This window comes from Lissotriton vulgaris, chromosome 2_1, assembly GCF_964263255.1.
Source record: "Lissotriton vulgaris chromosome 2_1, aLisVul1.2, whole genome shotgun sequence".
Classification (NCBI taxonomy): Eukaryota; Metazoa; Chordata; class Amphibia; order Caudata; family Salamandridae; genus Lissotriton; species Lissotriton vulgaris.
Genome location: NC_141687.1, coordinates 1,578,805,124 through 1,578,825,066, shown reverse-complemented (window position 1 = coordinate 1,578,825,066; position 19,943 = coordinate 1,578,805,124).

Below are 19,943 nucleotides of genomic sequence, written 5' to 3'. Positions count from 1 at the left end.
GGTGTTAGGGGTGGCCCTTAACTCCTAGTGTTAGGGGTGTTAGGGGGGTGGGAGCAAGTAGCCAATGGGCTACTAGCCCCAGAGGCTAATCTGCCCCTGATGTGATCAGATGGAGGGGGTCACCTTTATTACCCCAAACCCTTTATTCTACCACTTCTAAAACTGTAAGAAACATTTGCTTGCTGTACAGACCAGGTAGCCCACCCTAGAGGTGAGGCTAGCCTACTGTGGGTTTACACCGCTTGACTATAACATTTTTCCACCTGCCTAGGTGCAAATGTCCCTGGGGTAGGGGGGAGGCTGTTTCCTCCTTTGGGAGGCACTCTGGTTACATCTCACAGGCAGTGTAAGCTTTGAAGCTCACCACCTTAATGTGCAGATTCATTAGTTGTCCTGTTAGGGAGGGAGGAGTGACCTTTTTCCCATCCAGGTAATTGTTTCTGACTCCTGGGTTACTTCACACCCCTGAGCAGGGGGTCAGATTCCTGTTTTGTCAGCGGCAGCCACGGGCTACCCGCTAGAGCACCGGAGAGGCTAGGGCAACCAGTTGAGCAACCTCCAAAGTAGCCACCCTGGGGCCATGCCACATTTCCCTTGATATGAGAATCATGTCAGGGTTGAGGAGGCACATTGCTTGATACCTAATGTAACATATTGTGGTTGTAGCATAATGGAGATGGTGACCTGAGTTTGCCCGGGTGCTAGCCTTTGTTATCCTATGGATAGCTGATCACTTAAAGTAGCCTTTATCAGAAAAGGTCATGTATATTGTGCCATGCTTACTGGGCTCAGGATACTTCCTTAGCAGTGACTGGCATATATTAAAAATATTGGTTTGGCCTTGCGACACATGGTGAGGACAAAGTTGAGTTCAAGCAGTTTACACTGCTTTTAAAGTCTGTGATGGCAGAACTGCTGTCATCTGTTTACTTGGACCACTCAGGGTGGCAAAAATAGTGCTTCAGGCCCGGGTGACCCCGTTAACACCCATACCCTGAGTACCATTGATACCATATACAAGAAACTTTTTAAAGGGGTTAAAGATTTTGCCAATTGGGATAACCAATTCACATGTACCATTTTTAGGGAAAGAGCACTGGCACTGGGGACTGGGCATCAGGCTCCAGAGCACTTTCAGAGTCATAACCATCAACATTGAAACAAAAAGTAGGGGGGGCATACAAAAAGGGCCCTTTCCTACAAGGCCCTCTCTGACTCTCTAGGGGAGGAGCTGTCACCTACCACACTTGCAATCTCACATATAAGTACACGGATGGTGTACTGCGAAGAACACAACAGAAGGGGGAGGGGAAAGACTGTGTTAAAAAAGTACCTTCACTCACCCTAGGGTGACATGCTTCTAAGCATGTGCGCAAAATCCGTTCCGCTCGTGGATTTTGCGTCGCGGTCTCGCACAAAAAAAACCGCGAACACGCAAAGCACCCCGCGAACACGCCAAGCGCCCTGCGAACACGCAAAAATAAAATAAAAAACCCGCAAATTCGCACAAATTCGCGAATTTTGCGGATCACGAATTCGCAAATCCGCAAATTCGCGAATTCGCAAAATTCGCCCATGCTTACATGCTTCATCATTGGGTCTCCTCTTCGCACTGAGAGGAGCGTGAGGTGTTTTATGTAATCCAATCTAGGGTTTTAGCAAGGGGCAGAGCGCAGAACAAAAATAATAAATGTGTGTGAATTAAAATGATCTCCTGGTGAGTGGGAATAATCTTTATTAATCCGCCCAATGGATAGATTTAAACTAAGCTAAGTGAAATAGGGATATGAATGTTCCCCTATATTAAGATCTGGTCAACATGTTTCTGCCTCTAAAGACCAAAAGGTTCTTGCCATTCATAAGGCCCACGCTATATGTCACTCTGCTCCACATGTGTTGAAAATAATAATCATAAATACAGGAGCTCCGCTATAAGGTGGTTATAGCGGAACACCCGTAACAGTTCTCCCCTTCCAGCTCTTCGGAAACGCAGCGGTGGAGACTATTGAGAGTCCTGTTATCTGCAATAAGGGACTGATGAAGGTGATGGATGCCTAGTTGTTTAAAATGCATCTTGTGGACCTGATTAGATGCTTTTACCACTTGCAAACCCCATACCAGTCAAAGGATGGTGCTTATGATTATTATTTTCAACACAAGTCGAGCAGAGTGACATCTAGCTTGGTCCTGATGAATGCCAAGAACCTTCCTTGTACTTATATGTGAGACTGAATGTATGGAGTGGTACCGTTGAAGGTAATAATTACTCCTTTAAGACCCCCTATTGTGAGCTACCTACCACACTTGCACATCACAACACCTCTGCATGAGCACACTCACAAGCTGTTTGACACTAGGCTTTTGTGCCCCCAAACAAGCTGGGGCCAGGGCATGGAGGCAGAAAAATTCCAAGCACATCTGGGGAATGGAAACCTTCAGAACCATCTTCTACTCGAAAGCTGGTACCACATATACATTTCAGACCCTGAGGCTGAACTCTTCAGAACACGTCTGGGCCTGTTGAAGACTCACAAAAACTACTGTACTGCCCTGCTGTAAGAAGGACCGCTACTCTGTCCAGCTATCCTGCCACCTGAGTGAAAAGGACTGGACCTGCATCTTGAAACTAGGGCCTCCAGAGTAACTTCAAGGGCTAGTTGGATCGCCTTCTGATTGGAGCCTCAGGGAGAGAATAGGTTTCAAGCACCTTGATCCCAGCAGAAGAAATCTTTCTGTTGTGAGTCTTGTCTATCAAGTGGTGCCACCCCAGTCCTGGATCCTTGGAAATGGGCCTGAAGATGCACTGCCAACCCAGCGGTAGTCCATGGGCAAACCAATGTAATGCAGCACATTGCCTTGCAGCACTGCATCAGGGCCGCCACTGTTCAATGCACCCCCATCTCAGGACTATGCATTGCAACCCCAGAGCTCCTCATAACCACCTCTGTGCAATGCATCCTCAACACAGTACTCCACATTGTATCTTGCACCACTCAGCAACCAGGATTTAAGGTATTTTGTTCAGCAGATCTAACTTGGTCCCTGCATCCGGCCATTGACGTCAGCCTGAACTTCTGACCTTGTCCGAGCCTGATGCGACCAGAGAACCACAGTTGGCACTTTGTGCTTCTAATCACTATTTTTACCTAAACCTTTAAAATTGGAAATCTCGGGTTCTTCTGATTGGATTTCTGTTGTTTTGTTCTCAAATAATTTTTAAAATGTTACTCTGTTTCTATAAATTGGTGTGGGATTTTTCCTCTGCTGTGTTTTTACTTTATTACTGCTTGAAGTGCTGCAGCAACAGTTACACATTGCCTATAGGTTAAGCCTGACTGCTTCTGTGCCAAATTACCAGAGGGTTAAGTACAGGTTAATTTGGGGTTTGCTTGGTTCACCCTAACAAGCATTGTGGTTGCACCTTAACTAGGATTTCACCCCCTCAACCAATACATTTCCTACAGAGCTAATATTGAAACATAAGCTTTTTTTTTATAGAAAATGTGGTCGAATGAGTTTTGGCATATTTTAGGATACTGTTGTTAGCAAATCAGTTAACTTCCTGCCAATGGTAATAATCGAGTAAAGTCTGTAAGAAATTGGGTTACTGGTTGAAGAGGGTAAAACCTTGCTCAAGCAGGAACCACAATCCTTGTCAGGGTGAAGTAACAAGCAACCTTAAAATAGCCTTGCTTAGCCCCCTGGTAGCTTGGCACAGAGAAGTCAGGCTTAACTTAGAGGCAATGTGTAAATCATGTATGCAGCACACAAACAGTAATAAAGTGAAAATACAGCATAAGAAAAATCTACACCAATTTAAAAAAACAGTTATTGGACACCAAAATGACAAAAATCCAATCAGTCGAAGTGTAGATATGTAATTGTAAATATCTCAGTAAAATAGAGCAAAAAGCATAAAGTGCAAACTGTAGATATCTGATCATGTAGGACTGGGACAAAGTCACAAGTTTAGGCTGACTGGGATGGAGCATGGGCTGGATTCACAGACCCAATTCGGCCTGTGGAACAAGAATACTTTGAAGACCCGTTGTGGAGCCTTGCGAGGTCCCTTGTCGAGGAAGCATAGTGTTACTGAGGCAATGTGTTGGTTCTAAGGAGTTGCGAAGCTGTAACGGAAGGCCCTTCATCATCGTTAAGGATTCTGTTGGTGAGGGTTGGTAATGTGGAGTCTTGAGACAGTGACAGTTCTGATGCGGGCTGCATGGTCAATGCAGAGTCCTTGTGCTGAGAGAAACCTCTCAGCAGAAGCGATGCATCCGTTCTGCTTGGGACTACACCGTGCTGCAAAGGGGCTTCCACGGCTCTGCCAGATCCACAGATGGGCTGTCAGAGCACTTCAGGCCCATTCCAAGGGTCCAAGATTGGGGAGGCACCACATGGCAAGATAGGACTTACAGAAGGCAGAGTCCAGATGCTGGCAGCAGTCCCCGTCAGAATGAGTCCAGCAGAGTGGCAGTCCTTTCAGCTGCTCAGCAGTCCTTTCTCCTGGCAGAATTTCCACAGGTACTAAGTGTACTGAAGGGTTGCTGTCTGAGGTCTAATTTTTATACCTGGGCCTTCCTTTGACGTGGAAGATGCATTTGGAGGTTTTCCTTTGAAGTCCACAGGCTTCCTGCCTTCCCTGCACTGGATCTAGACTAACTTCATAGGGTATGCAGCCCACTGTGACGAGGCAGGGAACAGTCTATGCATGTTTAAGTAGGGCTGTGACCAGCTCTGCCCTCTTATCCTGCCAGTAATGGCACATTCAGGCAGACCTAAGCTCTCTATTGTGTGTGGCTGTCTAGCAGGAATACACAAAGCCAAACTGTCAGCTACACCAAGTCATGTGACCCAGATACAGGCTTCAGGCACTAGGGTCCTCATTATGATGCGTATTACACATTACAATGCATGCAGTCTGAGGCAGCAGCCGGAATGATCAACCAATGCCTTCCGACGGTGAGCTCATCGGTCGGTTGGAAACTCCTCAGAATTCCTTGATGACGGCGTTTCCGCCGTCAGAATTATGATGTTGGTTTTCAAAAGGCTTTACATGTCTGCCTTTCTGACATGGAAAGGCTGTCAGAAAGAGACATTGGGGGCCCCAAGCAGGGCCCCCTTCTTCCCTGGCCCTCCACATCTGGGGTTGGGGGGCATCTATGGTGCCCTCCTGAAGATCCCTGCACCTTGTGAGCCACACGGTGCAAGGATGTTCCCAAGCTTCATTTCTCAATGGGAGCTTGTGCTCGGGCGGTTCCTCCACCGAAACAGTGTCAGTCGGAGGCAACTCCGACCAACATTGTAATAAGGGCTTAAATGTCTAAGGCAGGAGAATGGCAACTTTCCAAAACTGGCACTTTCATAATTGTGATTTGAAATCCGAATTTACCATAAGAGAGAATTTTTCATTAAAATTCCAAGGCCACCAAATATGATCTGATTTCCTGTTTCCATTTGGAAGTTACAGCTTAATAATGTAGTAAGGTAACTCCAATGTTATTCTATGGGAGAGGTAGGCCTTGCAGTAGTGAAAAAACAATGTAAGATATTTATTACCAGGACATGTAAAACTTTAAATTACATTTCCTACATCTGAAATATATTGCACTCTACCTTGTGAGCTGTTAGGGCCTACCTCACGGATGACCTATATGTAGTAAATAGGAAGGTTTGGGACTGGAAGACGGTTTATTTTGCCAGATCAAAATGGCAGTTTACAACTGCACACACAGGATGCACTGGCAGGCCTTAGACATGTGTAACAACCAGTAGTAGCATTTAATTTACTGGCTCTGGGCACACTTAGTACCATTTTACTAGGGACTTGCATTAACATTAAATGCTCCTATTCCACAAATTTTAGGAGAGCACAAACACTTTAGCACTGGTGAGCAGTGGTAAAAAGTGAAAAGTCCTAAGATCAACAAAAAAAAGATCAGCGAAAATAAGTGGGGCAAGGGAAAATGGTTTGGGGGAAGACCACCATGGGGCTGACATCTAACTCTTCAAACTTTGTTGATTGAACAACAATTAGGAAAGTTGTCATTTATATGAATTTTATTCCACTAATTCATCTCACTGGATGGCAGTCTTGGAGTTCTATTTACATTTTGACCCTCATCAAAATGTATATCCACCCCTCACCTGAAGAGAGGTTTCAGATCATTTGTGCCTATAAAGTTTTTATTAGTGGCAGGGAAACAGGAGAAATTGTCTTTATTAAGAGGTCTTATTGGCAATGCTTTGTGAGTCTTCTTCGTTGGTTGAAATGGCCAGTTATCTAAAGTGCCAGACACCACATTGCACTAGAAGTCTAGTAGTGCTCCAGAAAATAATATCTAGCAATAAGGGAAAGTATTTGACACCAGAAAGAACCTTCCAGTGTTCAGGCCAGGAAGCAAGGCAAGAGCTGGACAATGATAAGCAAGAACTGGAGAAGGCAACTGGACTCAAAATAGACTACGCTTTTGTAGGGTTAAACTTAATGTAAGATCATTGAAAAGAGGTTTGGCCAACTTGGCTTGGGAGTAAAAATATCAGAACAATCAAAAAGACATGTAATGACTTTTAATAGATAGTTATAGATACATTATTGTATATATAATATGTATTGTGGTTGTGGAAATGCTGAAATAAAAATAATTTGGTAATAGTAGCTCATTCCACATGCAGCATTACTGGATCCCAACATGCGTGAAGGATGTCCCCTCACAATGAACAGGGTTGGCTTAACAGTGTCAGGACCCATATTGGAGGCAATATGGTGCCTGAGTGTGTGCCCTCTTCCAGGTAGATGAGAAAAAACCCAAATCATGGTGGGAAACTGCATAGCTACAGAGAGCTTGTGCCCAATAGGAGACTTGACCAGAGACTGCGGAGCAGTCTAGGGGGCCATGCCTGGTCGTGGCATTGGAAGGTATTCCTTACAGTCTTGTCCTGAGAGGTTTCTTCAACTGGACATTGCCTATAATTTAGGTTATGAGGTGACTGGAATGATGCTCACAAATTGGTAAATTTCACCGACCTCCATCTCTACACAAAGAATAAAGAAGCTTTGTTTGAGCTTGCTGGAAAACCTGTAGGCTCTCGCTCTATGTGCCTCAAATAGAACAATCAATCAAGCTAATCCTATTATTTAAGCTTGATTTTAATCATTATTACCTTTATTTGAAACAATTGATGGACGATCATTTGCATTTACAACCGCGGCCCCAATTTTTAAACCTATTTTTCAGTTAAGGTCTATGCAGTTTTTGGTGTTGCTTAAACAAATGGGATGGGGTGCAGATTCCAGGGCAAGACTACAGAAATAGAGGTTATTCCCAGAAGTCAAACAATCATACTCTTTTTCCTCCAGTGTATGAGCTGAATTTGGTAAACCTTTGGGCAATCTTAATGCTTTGTTTTAGTCAACATCACAAGTTACTAAAGGTGAACTTGTAATGAGGTACCCATTTTTAGATGTCTACTTTACACCTTAAGTAAGAGAAACAAGGAAAATGTCTGACAAAGAAATGCCGTTCATTAGATGTTTTCCACAATCAGAGGAAGTACACATTGGAGACATGTTACTAAGATCCAAGTACAAATTATCATTTCTGACACAAACAGAGCATAATTTGGCAGGCAATGGTTATTAATATCAAAAATTGCCAAAGAAAGTAACATTAAAAATGGTTGGTGCCTTACGAAGTCATTGTCCAGCCACCACATTAACATGACAATTCAGTCCCCGAAGACAAATGAGTGGCAGACATCAAACATCTTTATGTTTACATGTTATCATAAATCGACATAGAATAGTCCAATCACAAAGATGAATTAAAGATAATCTAGTAGCCATTTATTAGACTAATTATAACTGCAATTTATGCCCTGATAGACTGTACAGGGCAATTTGTAGTGTTGATTTACTTTCTTTGTCCTCCTGCCTGTGACCTTTAGTAACCTCTGATTTAAATGATGTAACTTTATCTATATGTTATAGATTCTCTCTTCCTCATGCTTTGTTCAAGAAATTGGATCCTGGCAATTCATCCAAAAGCAGGGTGATCATTTTATTGGAATGTGCTGGCAAAATCTTTGCCCAGGAATATTAGGAAATTTGAAAGATCAGGCATATGCTTGTAATCTTATCCCATTTTCTCAAACTGCATTTTCATTAGCAGTGACTAGAACAATTTTTTAGGAAAAGATGAGGCTATTTTTGTTTTATTGACTATAAATCCCCCTCAACATTATTGATCAAAGCATACTTCAGAAAAGGCTACAAGAATGGGGGATTCCACCTCTGATATGGAAGGCCAATCTAGGCCAGAATTCACAATTGTATTTTAAAAGCTACGTAAACAGCGGTCTTTTGTAAAGGTGCATACTGTTAATCCTATTTTTTAATTTATACCCGGCTAACTTAGGTGTCACTTTTTCAAAGCTCAGATTTTTCTCATAAACTAGCAAGCTATGCCCTTTCACTTCTACAGTTGCAGACAATACCTGTACCATGCAATTGGTGTCCAGTGCTCACTTAATTCTTTATACCATTGTAATAAATCTATAATCTTACACTAAATTCAAAATAATCTGCTATGGTGAGTTTTGGATCGGCATCTTCAGAAGATGGTCAGTGGGTGACTTTATTATTGAAATAAATATATGAACAAGGGTGCATGTCTGGCGACTGAAACGCGTCATTTGAACCTTTGATGTGTGAATAAACAACACTTATCTTGAACATTGCCCACGGAGTCTGTATCCTGGTGTTGCGCCGATCCTTTGGATGGACAAGCTTTGGGATTTTGTGACATACATACATATATATATATATACATAAATATATGTATATATATATATATTCACTGAAAAAACCATATGTTTCACACACGTTATAGTTAGAAATTAGCATTTTAAAAGCCTTTGAAATTCACTGAAAAAACCATAGGTTTCGCACCAGTTATAGTTAGCTGGTCATTTTACTCATACAAAAACCTATGAAATTCCCCTGTTATAGTTAGTTCAGCTAACTATAACTCGCGCGCCCGCAATGCACTGCTGATGACGTCACATATTACATGTGGACAAAAAAAGGGCACTGGGCTGTTCCTAGAGGAAGGAAGGAGGGAACAGTCACTAAGGTGCAAAGGCTAGTGCTCAGTGGAGAGCTAACCCTGGGTATCCAATTTGTTGGATATAATGGCCTCACACACCATTACGAGTGTCATGCTTCATCATAGGCAATGCTCCTCGTTGGGCAGGGGGTGCAATGCCCATATCGGAGATATTTTATCCAACTGCCTATGGGTGAAGTGTGGGTGAGGGGCCAGGACAGAGTAGATGGTGTGGGTGAGGATAAAATGAGGCACAAGGTACCGGAAAACAATTTTATTCTGGTGGTCCTCTGTCGCAAATAAAATCAAGAATAGCCGGTAATCGCTGGAACTTAGGTTTCCATTGCCGATACAGTACTAAGGTGTGACTGGTGTGGTCAAAATGTTTCTCGCTTCAAGTTCACTGACTGCGATTCTTCAGGACCTAATGAAAAACTACTATCTACAGAAGCATGACCTACAATAGTATCAGTTTATAAACAGCACATAAGTTGTACTACCTGTTTAACACCTGCTCTTGCCTAAAGTGGGGGACAAAAGAGATCGTTACCACAGGTAAGTGACAACATGTGAACTCTCTAGTGACTGTAAACACACTGTGACATTGTGACATACTAGTGATAAGTGTGGCTAGTATGTGGCTAAAAAACAATGTGGAAAATCCAAAATGGATGTGTAAAACCAATAAAAACAATGGGTTGCAGCAGCATTCATAATGATGGAGTATCCGAAGCAGTAGGAGTAACTGGTGTAATGCACAGTTCCTCATTGAGACCAGGTACTTGCTTTTATCGCCTGGCAATGGGTGCTACCTGCAATTTAGAAGCAAGTCATGTACATGAACGCTACTGGCGCTAACTGCGAGGCCACCATACACCCTAATACCCTTATACCCTTATCCCCCCTCCCTAGCCTCAATCATTATGGCTTCTCCCCTGATGTCAGACCTACCGGGTACTGTTGACACCCTTTCACTCTAACTTTTAGGTGAGTAAAATTACTCCTACTTCTTCAGATACTCCATCATTATGAATGCTGCTGAAACCCACTGTTTTTATTGGTTTTACACATCCATTTTGGATTTTCCACATTGGTTTTTAGCCACAGGCATAGGCAGTTGGATAAAAGATATCCAATAAAGAGCCCCTCTTTGAGGTGTGCCCGTTGGGCATTGCACCGCCTGCCCAACGAGGAGCATTGCATATGATGAAGCATGACACTCACAAGGGTGTGTGAGTCCATTATATCCAACAAATTGGATAGCCAGGGTTAGCTCTCCACTGAGCACAAGCCCTTGCACCTTAGTGACTGTTCCCTCCTTCCTTCCTTTAGGAACAGCCCAGTCCCCTTTTTGTTGTCCACTTCTTCCAGGCCGAAGACTGTGGCTGGACCTTCCATTCTATTTTCTTGAGTGGTAATTTAAGCCCTACTGGATCACAATTGATCCCCATCTTCCCCTCTCTTTTGTTACAAGTCACATATTACATCACTCATGACATGGTCAGTGACATCACTCATGACATCACTCATGACATCTCAAATTACATCCCTGATGACATCACTGATGACATCATCCGGTGAATGTGTCTCTTTCTGAAAAATAAATACATATTTTTTATATATGTGTATCTAAAGGTCGATGGAAGATTGAATGGGTAAATAAGTCTCTAAAAGGATGTTTATTTTTGTAAAATTGATTGTACAACTGACTTAGTAGGTATATCTTAGTGAATAGGTGTATTAGCGAGTAACCTTTAAATATTTAAATATCTGTATCAGTGTCTCACTTTGTATATAAGTGGCTGCATGGGGAGGTGAGTAGCTATATGAGTGTATTTGGGTTATTAGTTGTTTTTTTAAGTATCAGAATGAGTGCCTGTATGGTTCGGTGGGAGTATTACTTAGCGCACAGATGCATGAATGACTGACTCACTGTTTGTATGTGTTTTGAAGACAGCATGTGTGCAGGACTGTATAGGTGGATGAGTGTGTGTATGGGTGTGTTAGTGACTGAATGACTGTCTCAAAAGTATCTTTATGAGCAACTGAATATGTTTTAAACTCGTATATGTGAGTGTTGATGTATATAAATGAGTATATATGAGAGCGAGAGATTGTTAGTGATTATTTTAGAGAGTGAGTATGTGTGCGATTCTGTAGAAATTAGTGTAGTGGTGGGTGTATAGCTATATATGCAAGTACATGGATGTTTGATAGTTTATTTGCATGTGTGAGTAACTCTATAGATGAGTTTCGGTGTGTAATGAGATGCATAGGTGTATGAGTACATATGATGAGTCAGTACATGTATGAGTGCCTATATAGAACTGTTAGTGAATGACTGAATATGTATGTAGATTTGGGAATTATTGAATAGGTTGTTCTAACTAAGCATGGGCGAAATTTGCGAATTCGCGTTTCGCGAATTTGCGGATTTCTCAGCGAAATCACAAAAAAATCAGCTAATTCACAAATTTTCCAGCGAAATCGTGGATTTTTTTGTGATTTGCACTGGAGTACTTTCTACTGGCTAATCCAGTAAGTGCTCCCTCATTGGGTTAATGTATAGTGCTTTTACTACACTGCAGCTGCGTAAAGGGCCAGAAGATGTGTCTCCCGTGACCATGTGTGCCGGTAACACAGGCACAGGCACACATGGTCACTGGAGACACATCTTCTGGCCCTTTACGCAGCTACAGTGTAGTAAAAGCACTATGGGGCAGATTTACAAGCTGCTTGCGCCTCTTTTGCCCAGCAGTTGCGTCACTTTTGTGAGGCAGCGGCAGCACAAAAGATGCGCCATGGTGCAGGGTATTAACAACGTGACGCATCTGAGAGATGCATCACGTTGTAAAGCCCTGCGCCATCAGGAGGCATTCCGGCACAGGGGAGGACGTTCCTGCGCAGGAACACCTCCTAAAAGTGGCTGAGTAAAATCTACAAGATTTCACTCAGTCACTTTTAGGCCAATGCTGCATCAAAACCCTGCGCCTGCTTGAAGCAGGCGCAAGGCTTGACGCAGCATTCGGGAGATAGGGCCCCCCAGAGCATTGCTGGAGCTGCGTCGCGCTTGCGACGCAGCTCCAGCAATTCGCTGCTTTTACGGCACAGATGCGTGATGCATCTGTGCCGTTTTTGCCACATGGTGCGCCGCATTGTAAATGGGGCGCACCATGGGTGGCGGAGCTGCGGCGCACAATAACTGGCGCATCCCTGGGGAAACGCCAGTTATTGTAAATCTGCCCCTATACATTTAGCCAACGAGGGAGCACTTACTTATTAGACAGTAGAAAGTACTCCAGTTGAGTAGAGGTATTGCACAAAACGGTGGCATATTCGTGGACAAACACGCAGGGCGGGATTCATTCTGCCCCCTGTTAGACTCGTTTTTTGTGCCCTTCTGCCCTCTGTTAGACTCGTTTTCCCTTGTTTTTGTGCCCTTCTGCCCTCTGTTAGACTTGTTTTTCTCTTGTTTTTCTGCCCTTCTGCCCCCTGTTAGACTCGTTTTTGTGCCCTTTTGCCCTCTGTTAGACTCGTTTTTCCATATTTTTCTGCCTTTCTGCCGTCTGTTAGACTCGTTTCTTTTGCCCTTCTGCCCTCTGTTATTCCCTTGTTTTTTCTGCCCTTCTGCCCTCTTTGAGACTCGTTTTTTGTGCCCTTCTGCCCTCTGTTAGACTCGTTTTTGTGCCTTTCTGCCCTCTGTTTTACTCGTTTTTTGTGCCCTTCTGCCCTCTGTTAGACTCGTTTTTCCCTTGTTTTTCTGCCCTTCTGTCCTCTGTTAGACTTTTTTTTGTGCCCTTCTGCCCTCTGTTAGGCTCGTTTTTCCCTTGTTTTTCTGCCCTTCTGCCCCCTGTTAGACTCGTTTTTGTGCCCTTTTGCCCTCTGTTAGACTCGTTTTCCCATGTTTTTCTGCCCCTCTGCCCTCTGTTAGACTCGTTTTTTGTGCCCTTCTGCCCTCTGTTATTCCCGTGTTTTTCTGCCCTTCTGCCCTCTTTGAGACTCGCTTTTTGTGCCCTTCTGCCCTCTGTTAGACTTGTTTTTTGTGCCCTTCTGCCCTCTGTTAGACTAGTTTTTCCTTTGTTTTTCTGCCCTTCTGCCCTTTTTAGACTGCTTTTTGTGCCTTTCTGCCCTCTGCATCACCACATCATCACCCAGCTCTACCCCAGCATCACTCAGCACCACCACATTATCACTCAGCACCACCACATTATCATTCAGCACCACCACAGCACCACTCAGCACCACCACAGCACCACTCAGCACCACCACAGCATCACTCAGCACCACCACAGCATCACTCAGCACCACCACAGCACCACTCAGCGCCACCACAGCACCACTCAGCGCCACCACAGCACCACTCAGTGTGCCACCACTGCATCACTCAGCACCACCACAGCATCACTCAGCACCACCACATTATCACTCAGCACCACCACAGCACCACTCAGCACCACCACAGCATCACTCAGCACCACCACAGCACCACTCAGCACCACCACAGCATCACTCAGCACCAGCACAGCATCACTCAGCACCACCACAGCACCACTCAGCACCACCACAGCACCACTCAGCGCCACCACAGCATCACTCAGCACCACCACAGCATCATTCAGCACCACCACATTATCACTCAGCACCAGCACAGCGCCACTCAGCACGACACCAGCATCACTCAGCACCACCACAGCATCACTCAGCACCGCCACAGCACCACTCAGCACCACCCCAGTATCACTCAGCACCATCCCAGTATCACTCAGCACCAGCACAGCATCACTCAGCATCACCACTGCACCACTCAGCACCACCACAGCACCACTAAGCGCCACCCCAGCATCAATCTGCACAACCATTCAACAACAACTGGTTCAAATATGTTCTCTTAATGTTTCAAGCTTTATTACAAATGTCACAAAAAGATGTTAATATTTCACTTCTATTCTTGGATTTTCGTCACAATAAAATATACTGAACATAATCTTCACAAAAGTTATTTACAAAAGTTTAAGCTATTGCCATTATAAATTAAAATCACTTTTATTTAAGTATTAATTATTTTAAAAAATTAAAAGCCATTGTAATTTGTAATATCAATACATCTAAGTCACGTAAATGCAAAACATGTTGCATTACAAATGCTATAGGTGTCACATTTGCGAAAGTTATAACTATTGGCATTGTAAATGACAAAGCTATTAATTTGGCTTTTTTCAAAACCAACACATAAATAAAAAATATTGTCATTTACAAGACCAATAGCTCAAGCTTTCCTAATGCCAGACCTATTGCATTGCAAATGCTTGTTTTTATATCTGTCAGTGCTTCCTGTTGAGGTTTAATTTTCGTGACAGGCGCCTCATTACCTACTTGTAACTATTCTCTGACCCTGCTTCAAGGGTCAGAGCAGGGTCAGAGAATAGTTGCAAGTAGGGAACAAGGCGCCAGGAAGCACTTACAGGCTTACAGCAGCAGGTGCCCAAGTTGAAGTTAAATACTTTGTAACCCTTTTGTAAAAGGTTACAAAAAATTAGCTTCAACTTTTGCACCTGCTGCTGTAACCCTGTAAGTGCTTGGCTGAAAATTCGACCCGCTGATTCACGTATTTTACCGCAATTTCGCGAGATTCGCGGATCGCGAAATCGCGGAAAATCCGCAAATTCCACGAGCGGAATGAATTTTCAGCCCATGCTTAGTTCTAACTGGAATTGGTATCTCCAGTTTTTTTAAATTGTTACTTTCTATTTTTGATCGTGTGTATCAAAGATTATATTACGGTGAGAGGAGAACTGCCACAAGGATGATGTCATCAGTGATGTCATCAGGGATGTCATTTGAGATGTCATCGGTGATGTCATGAGTGATATCACTGACCATGTCATGAGTGATGTAATATGTGACCTCATCAGCAGTGCATTGCGGGCGCGCGAGTTATAGTTATCTGAACTAACTATAATGGGAATCTCATAAGTTTTGTATGAGTAAAATGACCAGCTAACTATAACTGTTGTGAAACCTATGGTTTTATCAGTGAATTTCAAAGATTTTTAAAATGCTAATTCCTAACTATAACATGTGTGAAACCTATGTTTTTTTCAGTGAATTTGCAAGGTTTTTTAAATGCTAATTCCTAACTATAACGTGGCTGAAACCTATGGTTTTTTAAGTGAATTTCAAAGGTTTTTTAAATGGTAATTCCTAACTATAACATGCCTGAAACCTATGGTTTTTTCAGTGAATTTCAAAGGTTTTTTAATTGATAATTTTCAAATGTAATAATTGTTATATTTTTTATACTGATTTACTACATTATTATAAATTATTTATTTTTAGATATATAATTTTTTGAATTACATTACATATTTTTAATATCAATAAAAAAAAATGTTTGTACACCTCTTTGAAATGCAGCCCCCTGGCGTGTTTGCAGAGGGGGAACTAATTCCCCTTGCATACTGGGGATCCCTGGGGGCCAACTAGCCCACCTGGAACCTCCAGTTTGCGCCAGGGGGCTGCATTGCAGAGAGGTGTAATGAGGCCACACTCTTTTTTACACCTCTCTGCGACACAGCCCCCGGGCGTGTTTGCAGAGGGGGAACTAATTCCCCTTGCATACTGGGGGTACCTGGGGCCAACTGGCCCACCTGGAACCTCCAGTATGCGCCAGGGGGCTGCGTTGCAGAAAGGTGTAATGAGGCCACACCCTTTTTAACACCTCTCAGCAACGCAGCACCCTGCAGAGGGGGAACTAATTCCCCTTGCATACTGGGGAACCCTGTGGGCCAAGTAGCCCACTGGGAACCTCCAGTATGCGCCAGTGGCTGCATTGCTTTGCCCCGGGGGCAGCGATCCCGGGGGCAGTGTGTGGGGGATTGGGGACCCCACACACTTCTTTATCACTATGCCTTTGCGATTTGATTCCCCCGGAGGGTTATTGTTGAAAAAACAGACCTTGTTTAAAAAAAAAACCAAGGCACAAGAAAGCAGTGAAACAAAGGTGTAAAACATGCAAAGGGAGCAGGGTAGAAGCACCCTGACCCCCTTGGCCTACTCAGGGGGTTCCACAAGGACCCCCAAGGCTACCCAACATTTATTTTATTTTTGAAAAATCCCGTGGTGCGCGCACCGTACGTGTACCTAAGCATACCCCGTGATCCCCTGATTTTTCAAAAAAAGAAAAAAAAAATCCTTGGGGGTCCTTGTGGGACCCCCTGAGCAGGCCTGGGGGCCTAGGGAGTAAGGGTGCTTCTACCCTGCCCCCTTTTTAAGTTCTACATGTTTGTTTTTCTGCTTTTGAGGCACAAGATGGCTGCCGACAATTTCTGTTTTGGAGTATTGACAGACAGTGGCAGCCAATCAGCATGCAGCTCATGCACGGAGAGGTTCCCGTACGGTGCGTGCACCATGCACGCACGTACGAGGACCCCTGTGTGCATGATGCGCGCTTATAGATATATCATTTTTTTGCGTTTGTGGACGGAATCAGCTGAAAATTTCAGGAAAATGGCACATTTTGTTTCTGAGCAGCCCCTGAAAATTTGGGGGGGTTTCGTCAAGGGGGGGGCCGAGAAAAAAGGGGGGTCCCAAAACGCGTTTTTCCCATGTTAATTTCCATAGGGCCTTTGGCCTCACTTTTAGCTTGAACGGCTGAATGGATTTGCACGAAACTTGGCAAAATTGTAGGGACTGTTAGCCCGATGTGCTTTTGCTAGGTCTCAATATATGTGCTCCAGTGGATTTTGAGAAATTAACGTTCAAAACAAGATATATATCTGTAACAGCGCTCCGGGCTGCGCTCCGGTCCGCTTACTTTTCGCGAAACGGAACTTTGCGATGCAAAGCTGATTGGCTCCCCGGTGTCTGTCAACATTCTAAACAGTCCGGAGCGGCCACCATCTTATCTCTCGGTAGGATCGAGAGAGAAGAAGAGGTGAAAAACGAAGGGGGAATTTAATGAAAGGGGGCAAGGTATACCCCTCTTGACCCCCTAGGAATGTTGTTGGGGTTATTAAAGGGTCCCGTGGGGAAAATAAATAAAAAATTATTTTTCACGGTAGAAGCGCTTCCCGGGCCGCGAACTGCGCCGCAAACTGGTAGCGAAACGGGAATTCGCCATTTTGTGCTTCGTTTTAATTAAATTACTAGGTATAAGGGGGTGCGTGAGACGTATCCTAATCCCTTATGTTTTCTGAGGGTGGCTGAGGAGGCTCATATATGTTGATACATGTCTTCCAGCGGCTGTGCGTGAGCTTTTTTTTTTTTTTGCTGCGTGACGTCTGTTAACGTTCGATTCGATGGAAATCAGGAAGTGTTGACCGCCAATTTGTCAGTGCGATAAAATATTTTGTTATAAATGAATCCTTATTGATAAACATTGTCTGCGCCATCTTGCCTTTTTTCCAATGCCACAATTTTGTCGTGCACGGCAGCCATTTTAGATGCCAGGCCGGTCCCAGGCTATCACCTAGACCTGCGGATGTAGTTTATGGCGGCCCCAGCTGTAGAGAATCCAGACATGCCAACCCTCCCGATTCAGGCGTGAGACAACTGATTTCAGTGCTAGTCTCCCGCCTCCCGATTTCTGCAAGCAAAAACCCGGGGGCATATTACCAACAACTAGCGATAATTTTTGTCTCTAACTTGTTTAGAGACAAAAATTATCGCCGCACATCGGCGATTTTTATCGCAGATAAACTTTGCTATTAGCAAGGTTTATCGCAAATGCGATAAAAAACGGCCGCAATGCATGAATATCGCTGAAAAGTCAGCGATATTCATGCATTATCGAGCAAATGCTCTTAGCCATGTTATCCACCTCCCATTGGATAACATGGCTAAGAACTGCTCAGGGCAGGTGTTAGCTTTTGGAGATATTCGCGCTTAGCGCGAATATCTCCAAAAGTTGGTAATAGGAGATAGCGATGTTAGGGACTGTTTCCAGTCGCTAACATCTTGGCACGCCCACTTTGCATGTTATTAGTGATAAATATCACTGACATGCAAAGCGGGGCCCAAGATGGTCGCTATCTCCTTTTAGCTGTCACTAACTGGTGTTAGCGACAGCTTGGTAATAGGGAGATAATTTTATCTCCGCTTTCTTGGCTTTTAAAGCCAAAAAAGCGGAGATAAACCCCCTTGATAATATGCCCCACGATTCCTCGGGGGTTTCAGCTGACAAGGCTTGGTATTGTGTTACGTGGTAATTCTTCCAGGAAACGTCAGAGGGTCGATGCAGGGGTTCTAGAAGGGGTGATAAACCATTTAAGCCTCATGAACAAGCGCATGGTCTTTTAAAGATCTGTGAAGTACTCGGGGCGGCGGTGTGTGTGTGTCCTCTTTCAGGAGCGGGCGGGGGGGGGGGGCACTGCCAGCAACTTGCCAGGCCAGGCAGTGTTCAACACTTGCATCACCCTTTCTCTGCCTGCTATTGCGCTCCATGCTTCGGAAAGGTAAGAAAAAGAACGTGCATTTGAGTTTGAAATGTCCGATCCTGTAGCAGTACACTTGCAAAGCCCACACATGACAATAACCCGATTCAAGGCCCCATTCACCCGATTTTTTAAAAATATATAGCACTCCAACAAAGTAGGATTATAAAACGTTATTAACTTTTAAATATAACGAACGGAACAAAAACTGTAAAAACATTTAAACATTTTTGACAAAAAAAAGCAACAATGGTCAGAAGCTGTCTTTTGTGCGAATAGTCCCAAGGCAGCACAACGTGCTGAGTTCTAGACGGCACCCAGGTGATGTCACCTGGGTGCCGCACTGGTTTTTGAGATCCTACAATGCAGCTCAGAAAAACAGCGTGGGGCGTCCCGGGTGGTGCGGGGGGAGGCCTCGTCAGTAGCGGTCTGTTGTGCGAATAGTCTCAAGGCAGCAGAACGCGCTGAGATGTGGATGGCACCCAGGTGATGTCCAGTAAACTGCCGCACTGGTTTTGGTATCCTACAATGCTGCTCCGAAAATTGGCGTGGGGCGGCCCGGGGGGGGCGTGGGGGAGGCGGCGTGAACGGGCCTCCCCAGGTGGCGGCCATCCAGCTGAGTTGCGCCCGCTCTTGCGTCTACAGCGTCTCGCTCACCATGTAGTTGACTTCCGCCCACTCTTGCAGTGCAGCGATAGGCGGCTGCCACAGGACTCTTAAAATGGCGGACGGCTCTTCGGTTTTGGGCCTGGTCCACTAAAATGGCCCTGGGACACCTTGGAACTCGGACGCTTGCCTGCTAGGGCTTGGGCTCCATTCTCGAAAGCGTCCCCTCAGCCGTGAAGATTCTACAAAAGTCTTGGGGGCCCTCGACTCCTGCAGGCTTCCGGTGGGGAGCGGCTGCCATGATTGCTCGCGGAATGACCACGACGGAGCCACGAGATGGTGGTGCTCTCATGCTGATGCCAGCTTCAGTCTGAATCATCCAGAAACAAGGTGGGGCTTTCATCGTTTGGGAAAAAAAAATGTTCTAAACCAATGAAAAGTGTTATTTTTAGGTCATATGACCAAGCCTTCCATCTTTAGGAAACCAAAAGTAAAATGAACCAATCAAAAGTTTTATAAACAAGTCACATGACCTGTTATGCGGCATAGGGCTACAAAAAGCGTAGGAAATCCGTTGGCACGTGAGGCGGCGTCAGTAGCGGACCGATGTGCGAATAGGCTGAAGGCAGCACAACGCGCCGAGATCCGGATGGCACCGAGTTAGTGTCCAGCAAGTTGCTGCACTGGTGTGGCTATCCTACAATGCTGCGCCGAAAGTCGGCGTGGGGCGCCCCGTTGGCCTGTGAGGTCGCGTCAGTCAGTGGGGGCTGTGGGTCTCCCCCAAGATTGAGGCTCCTCG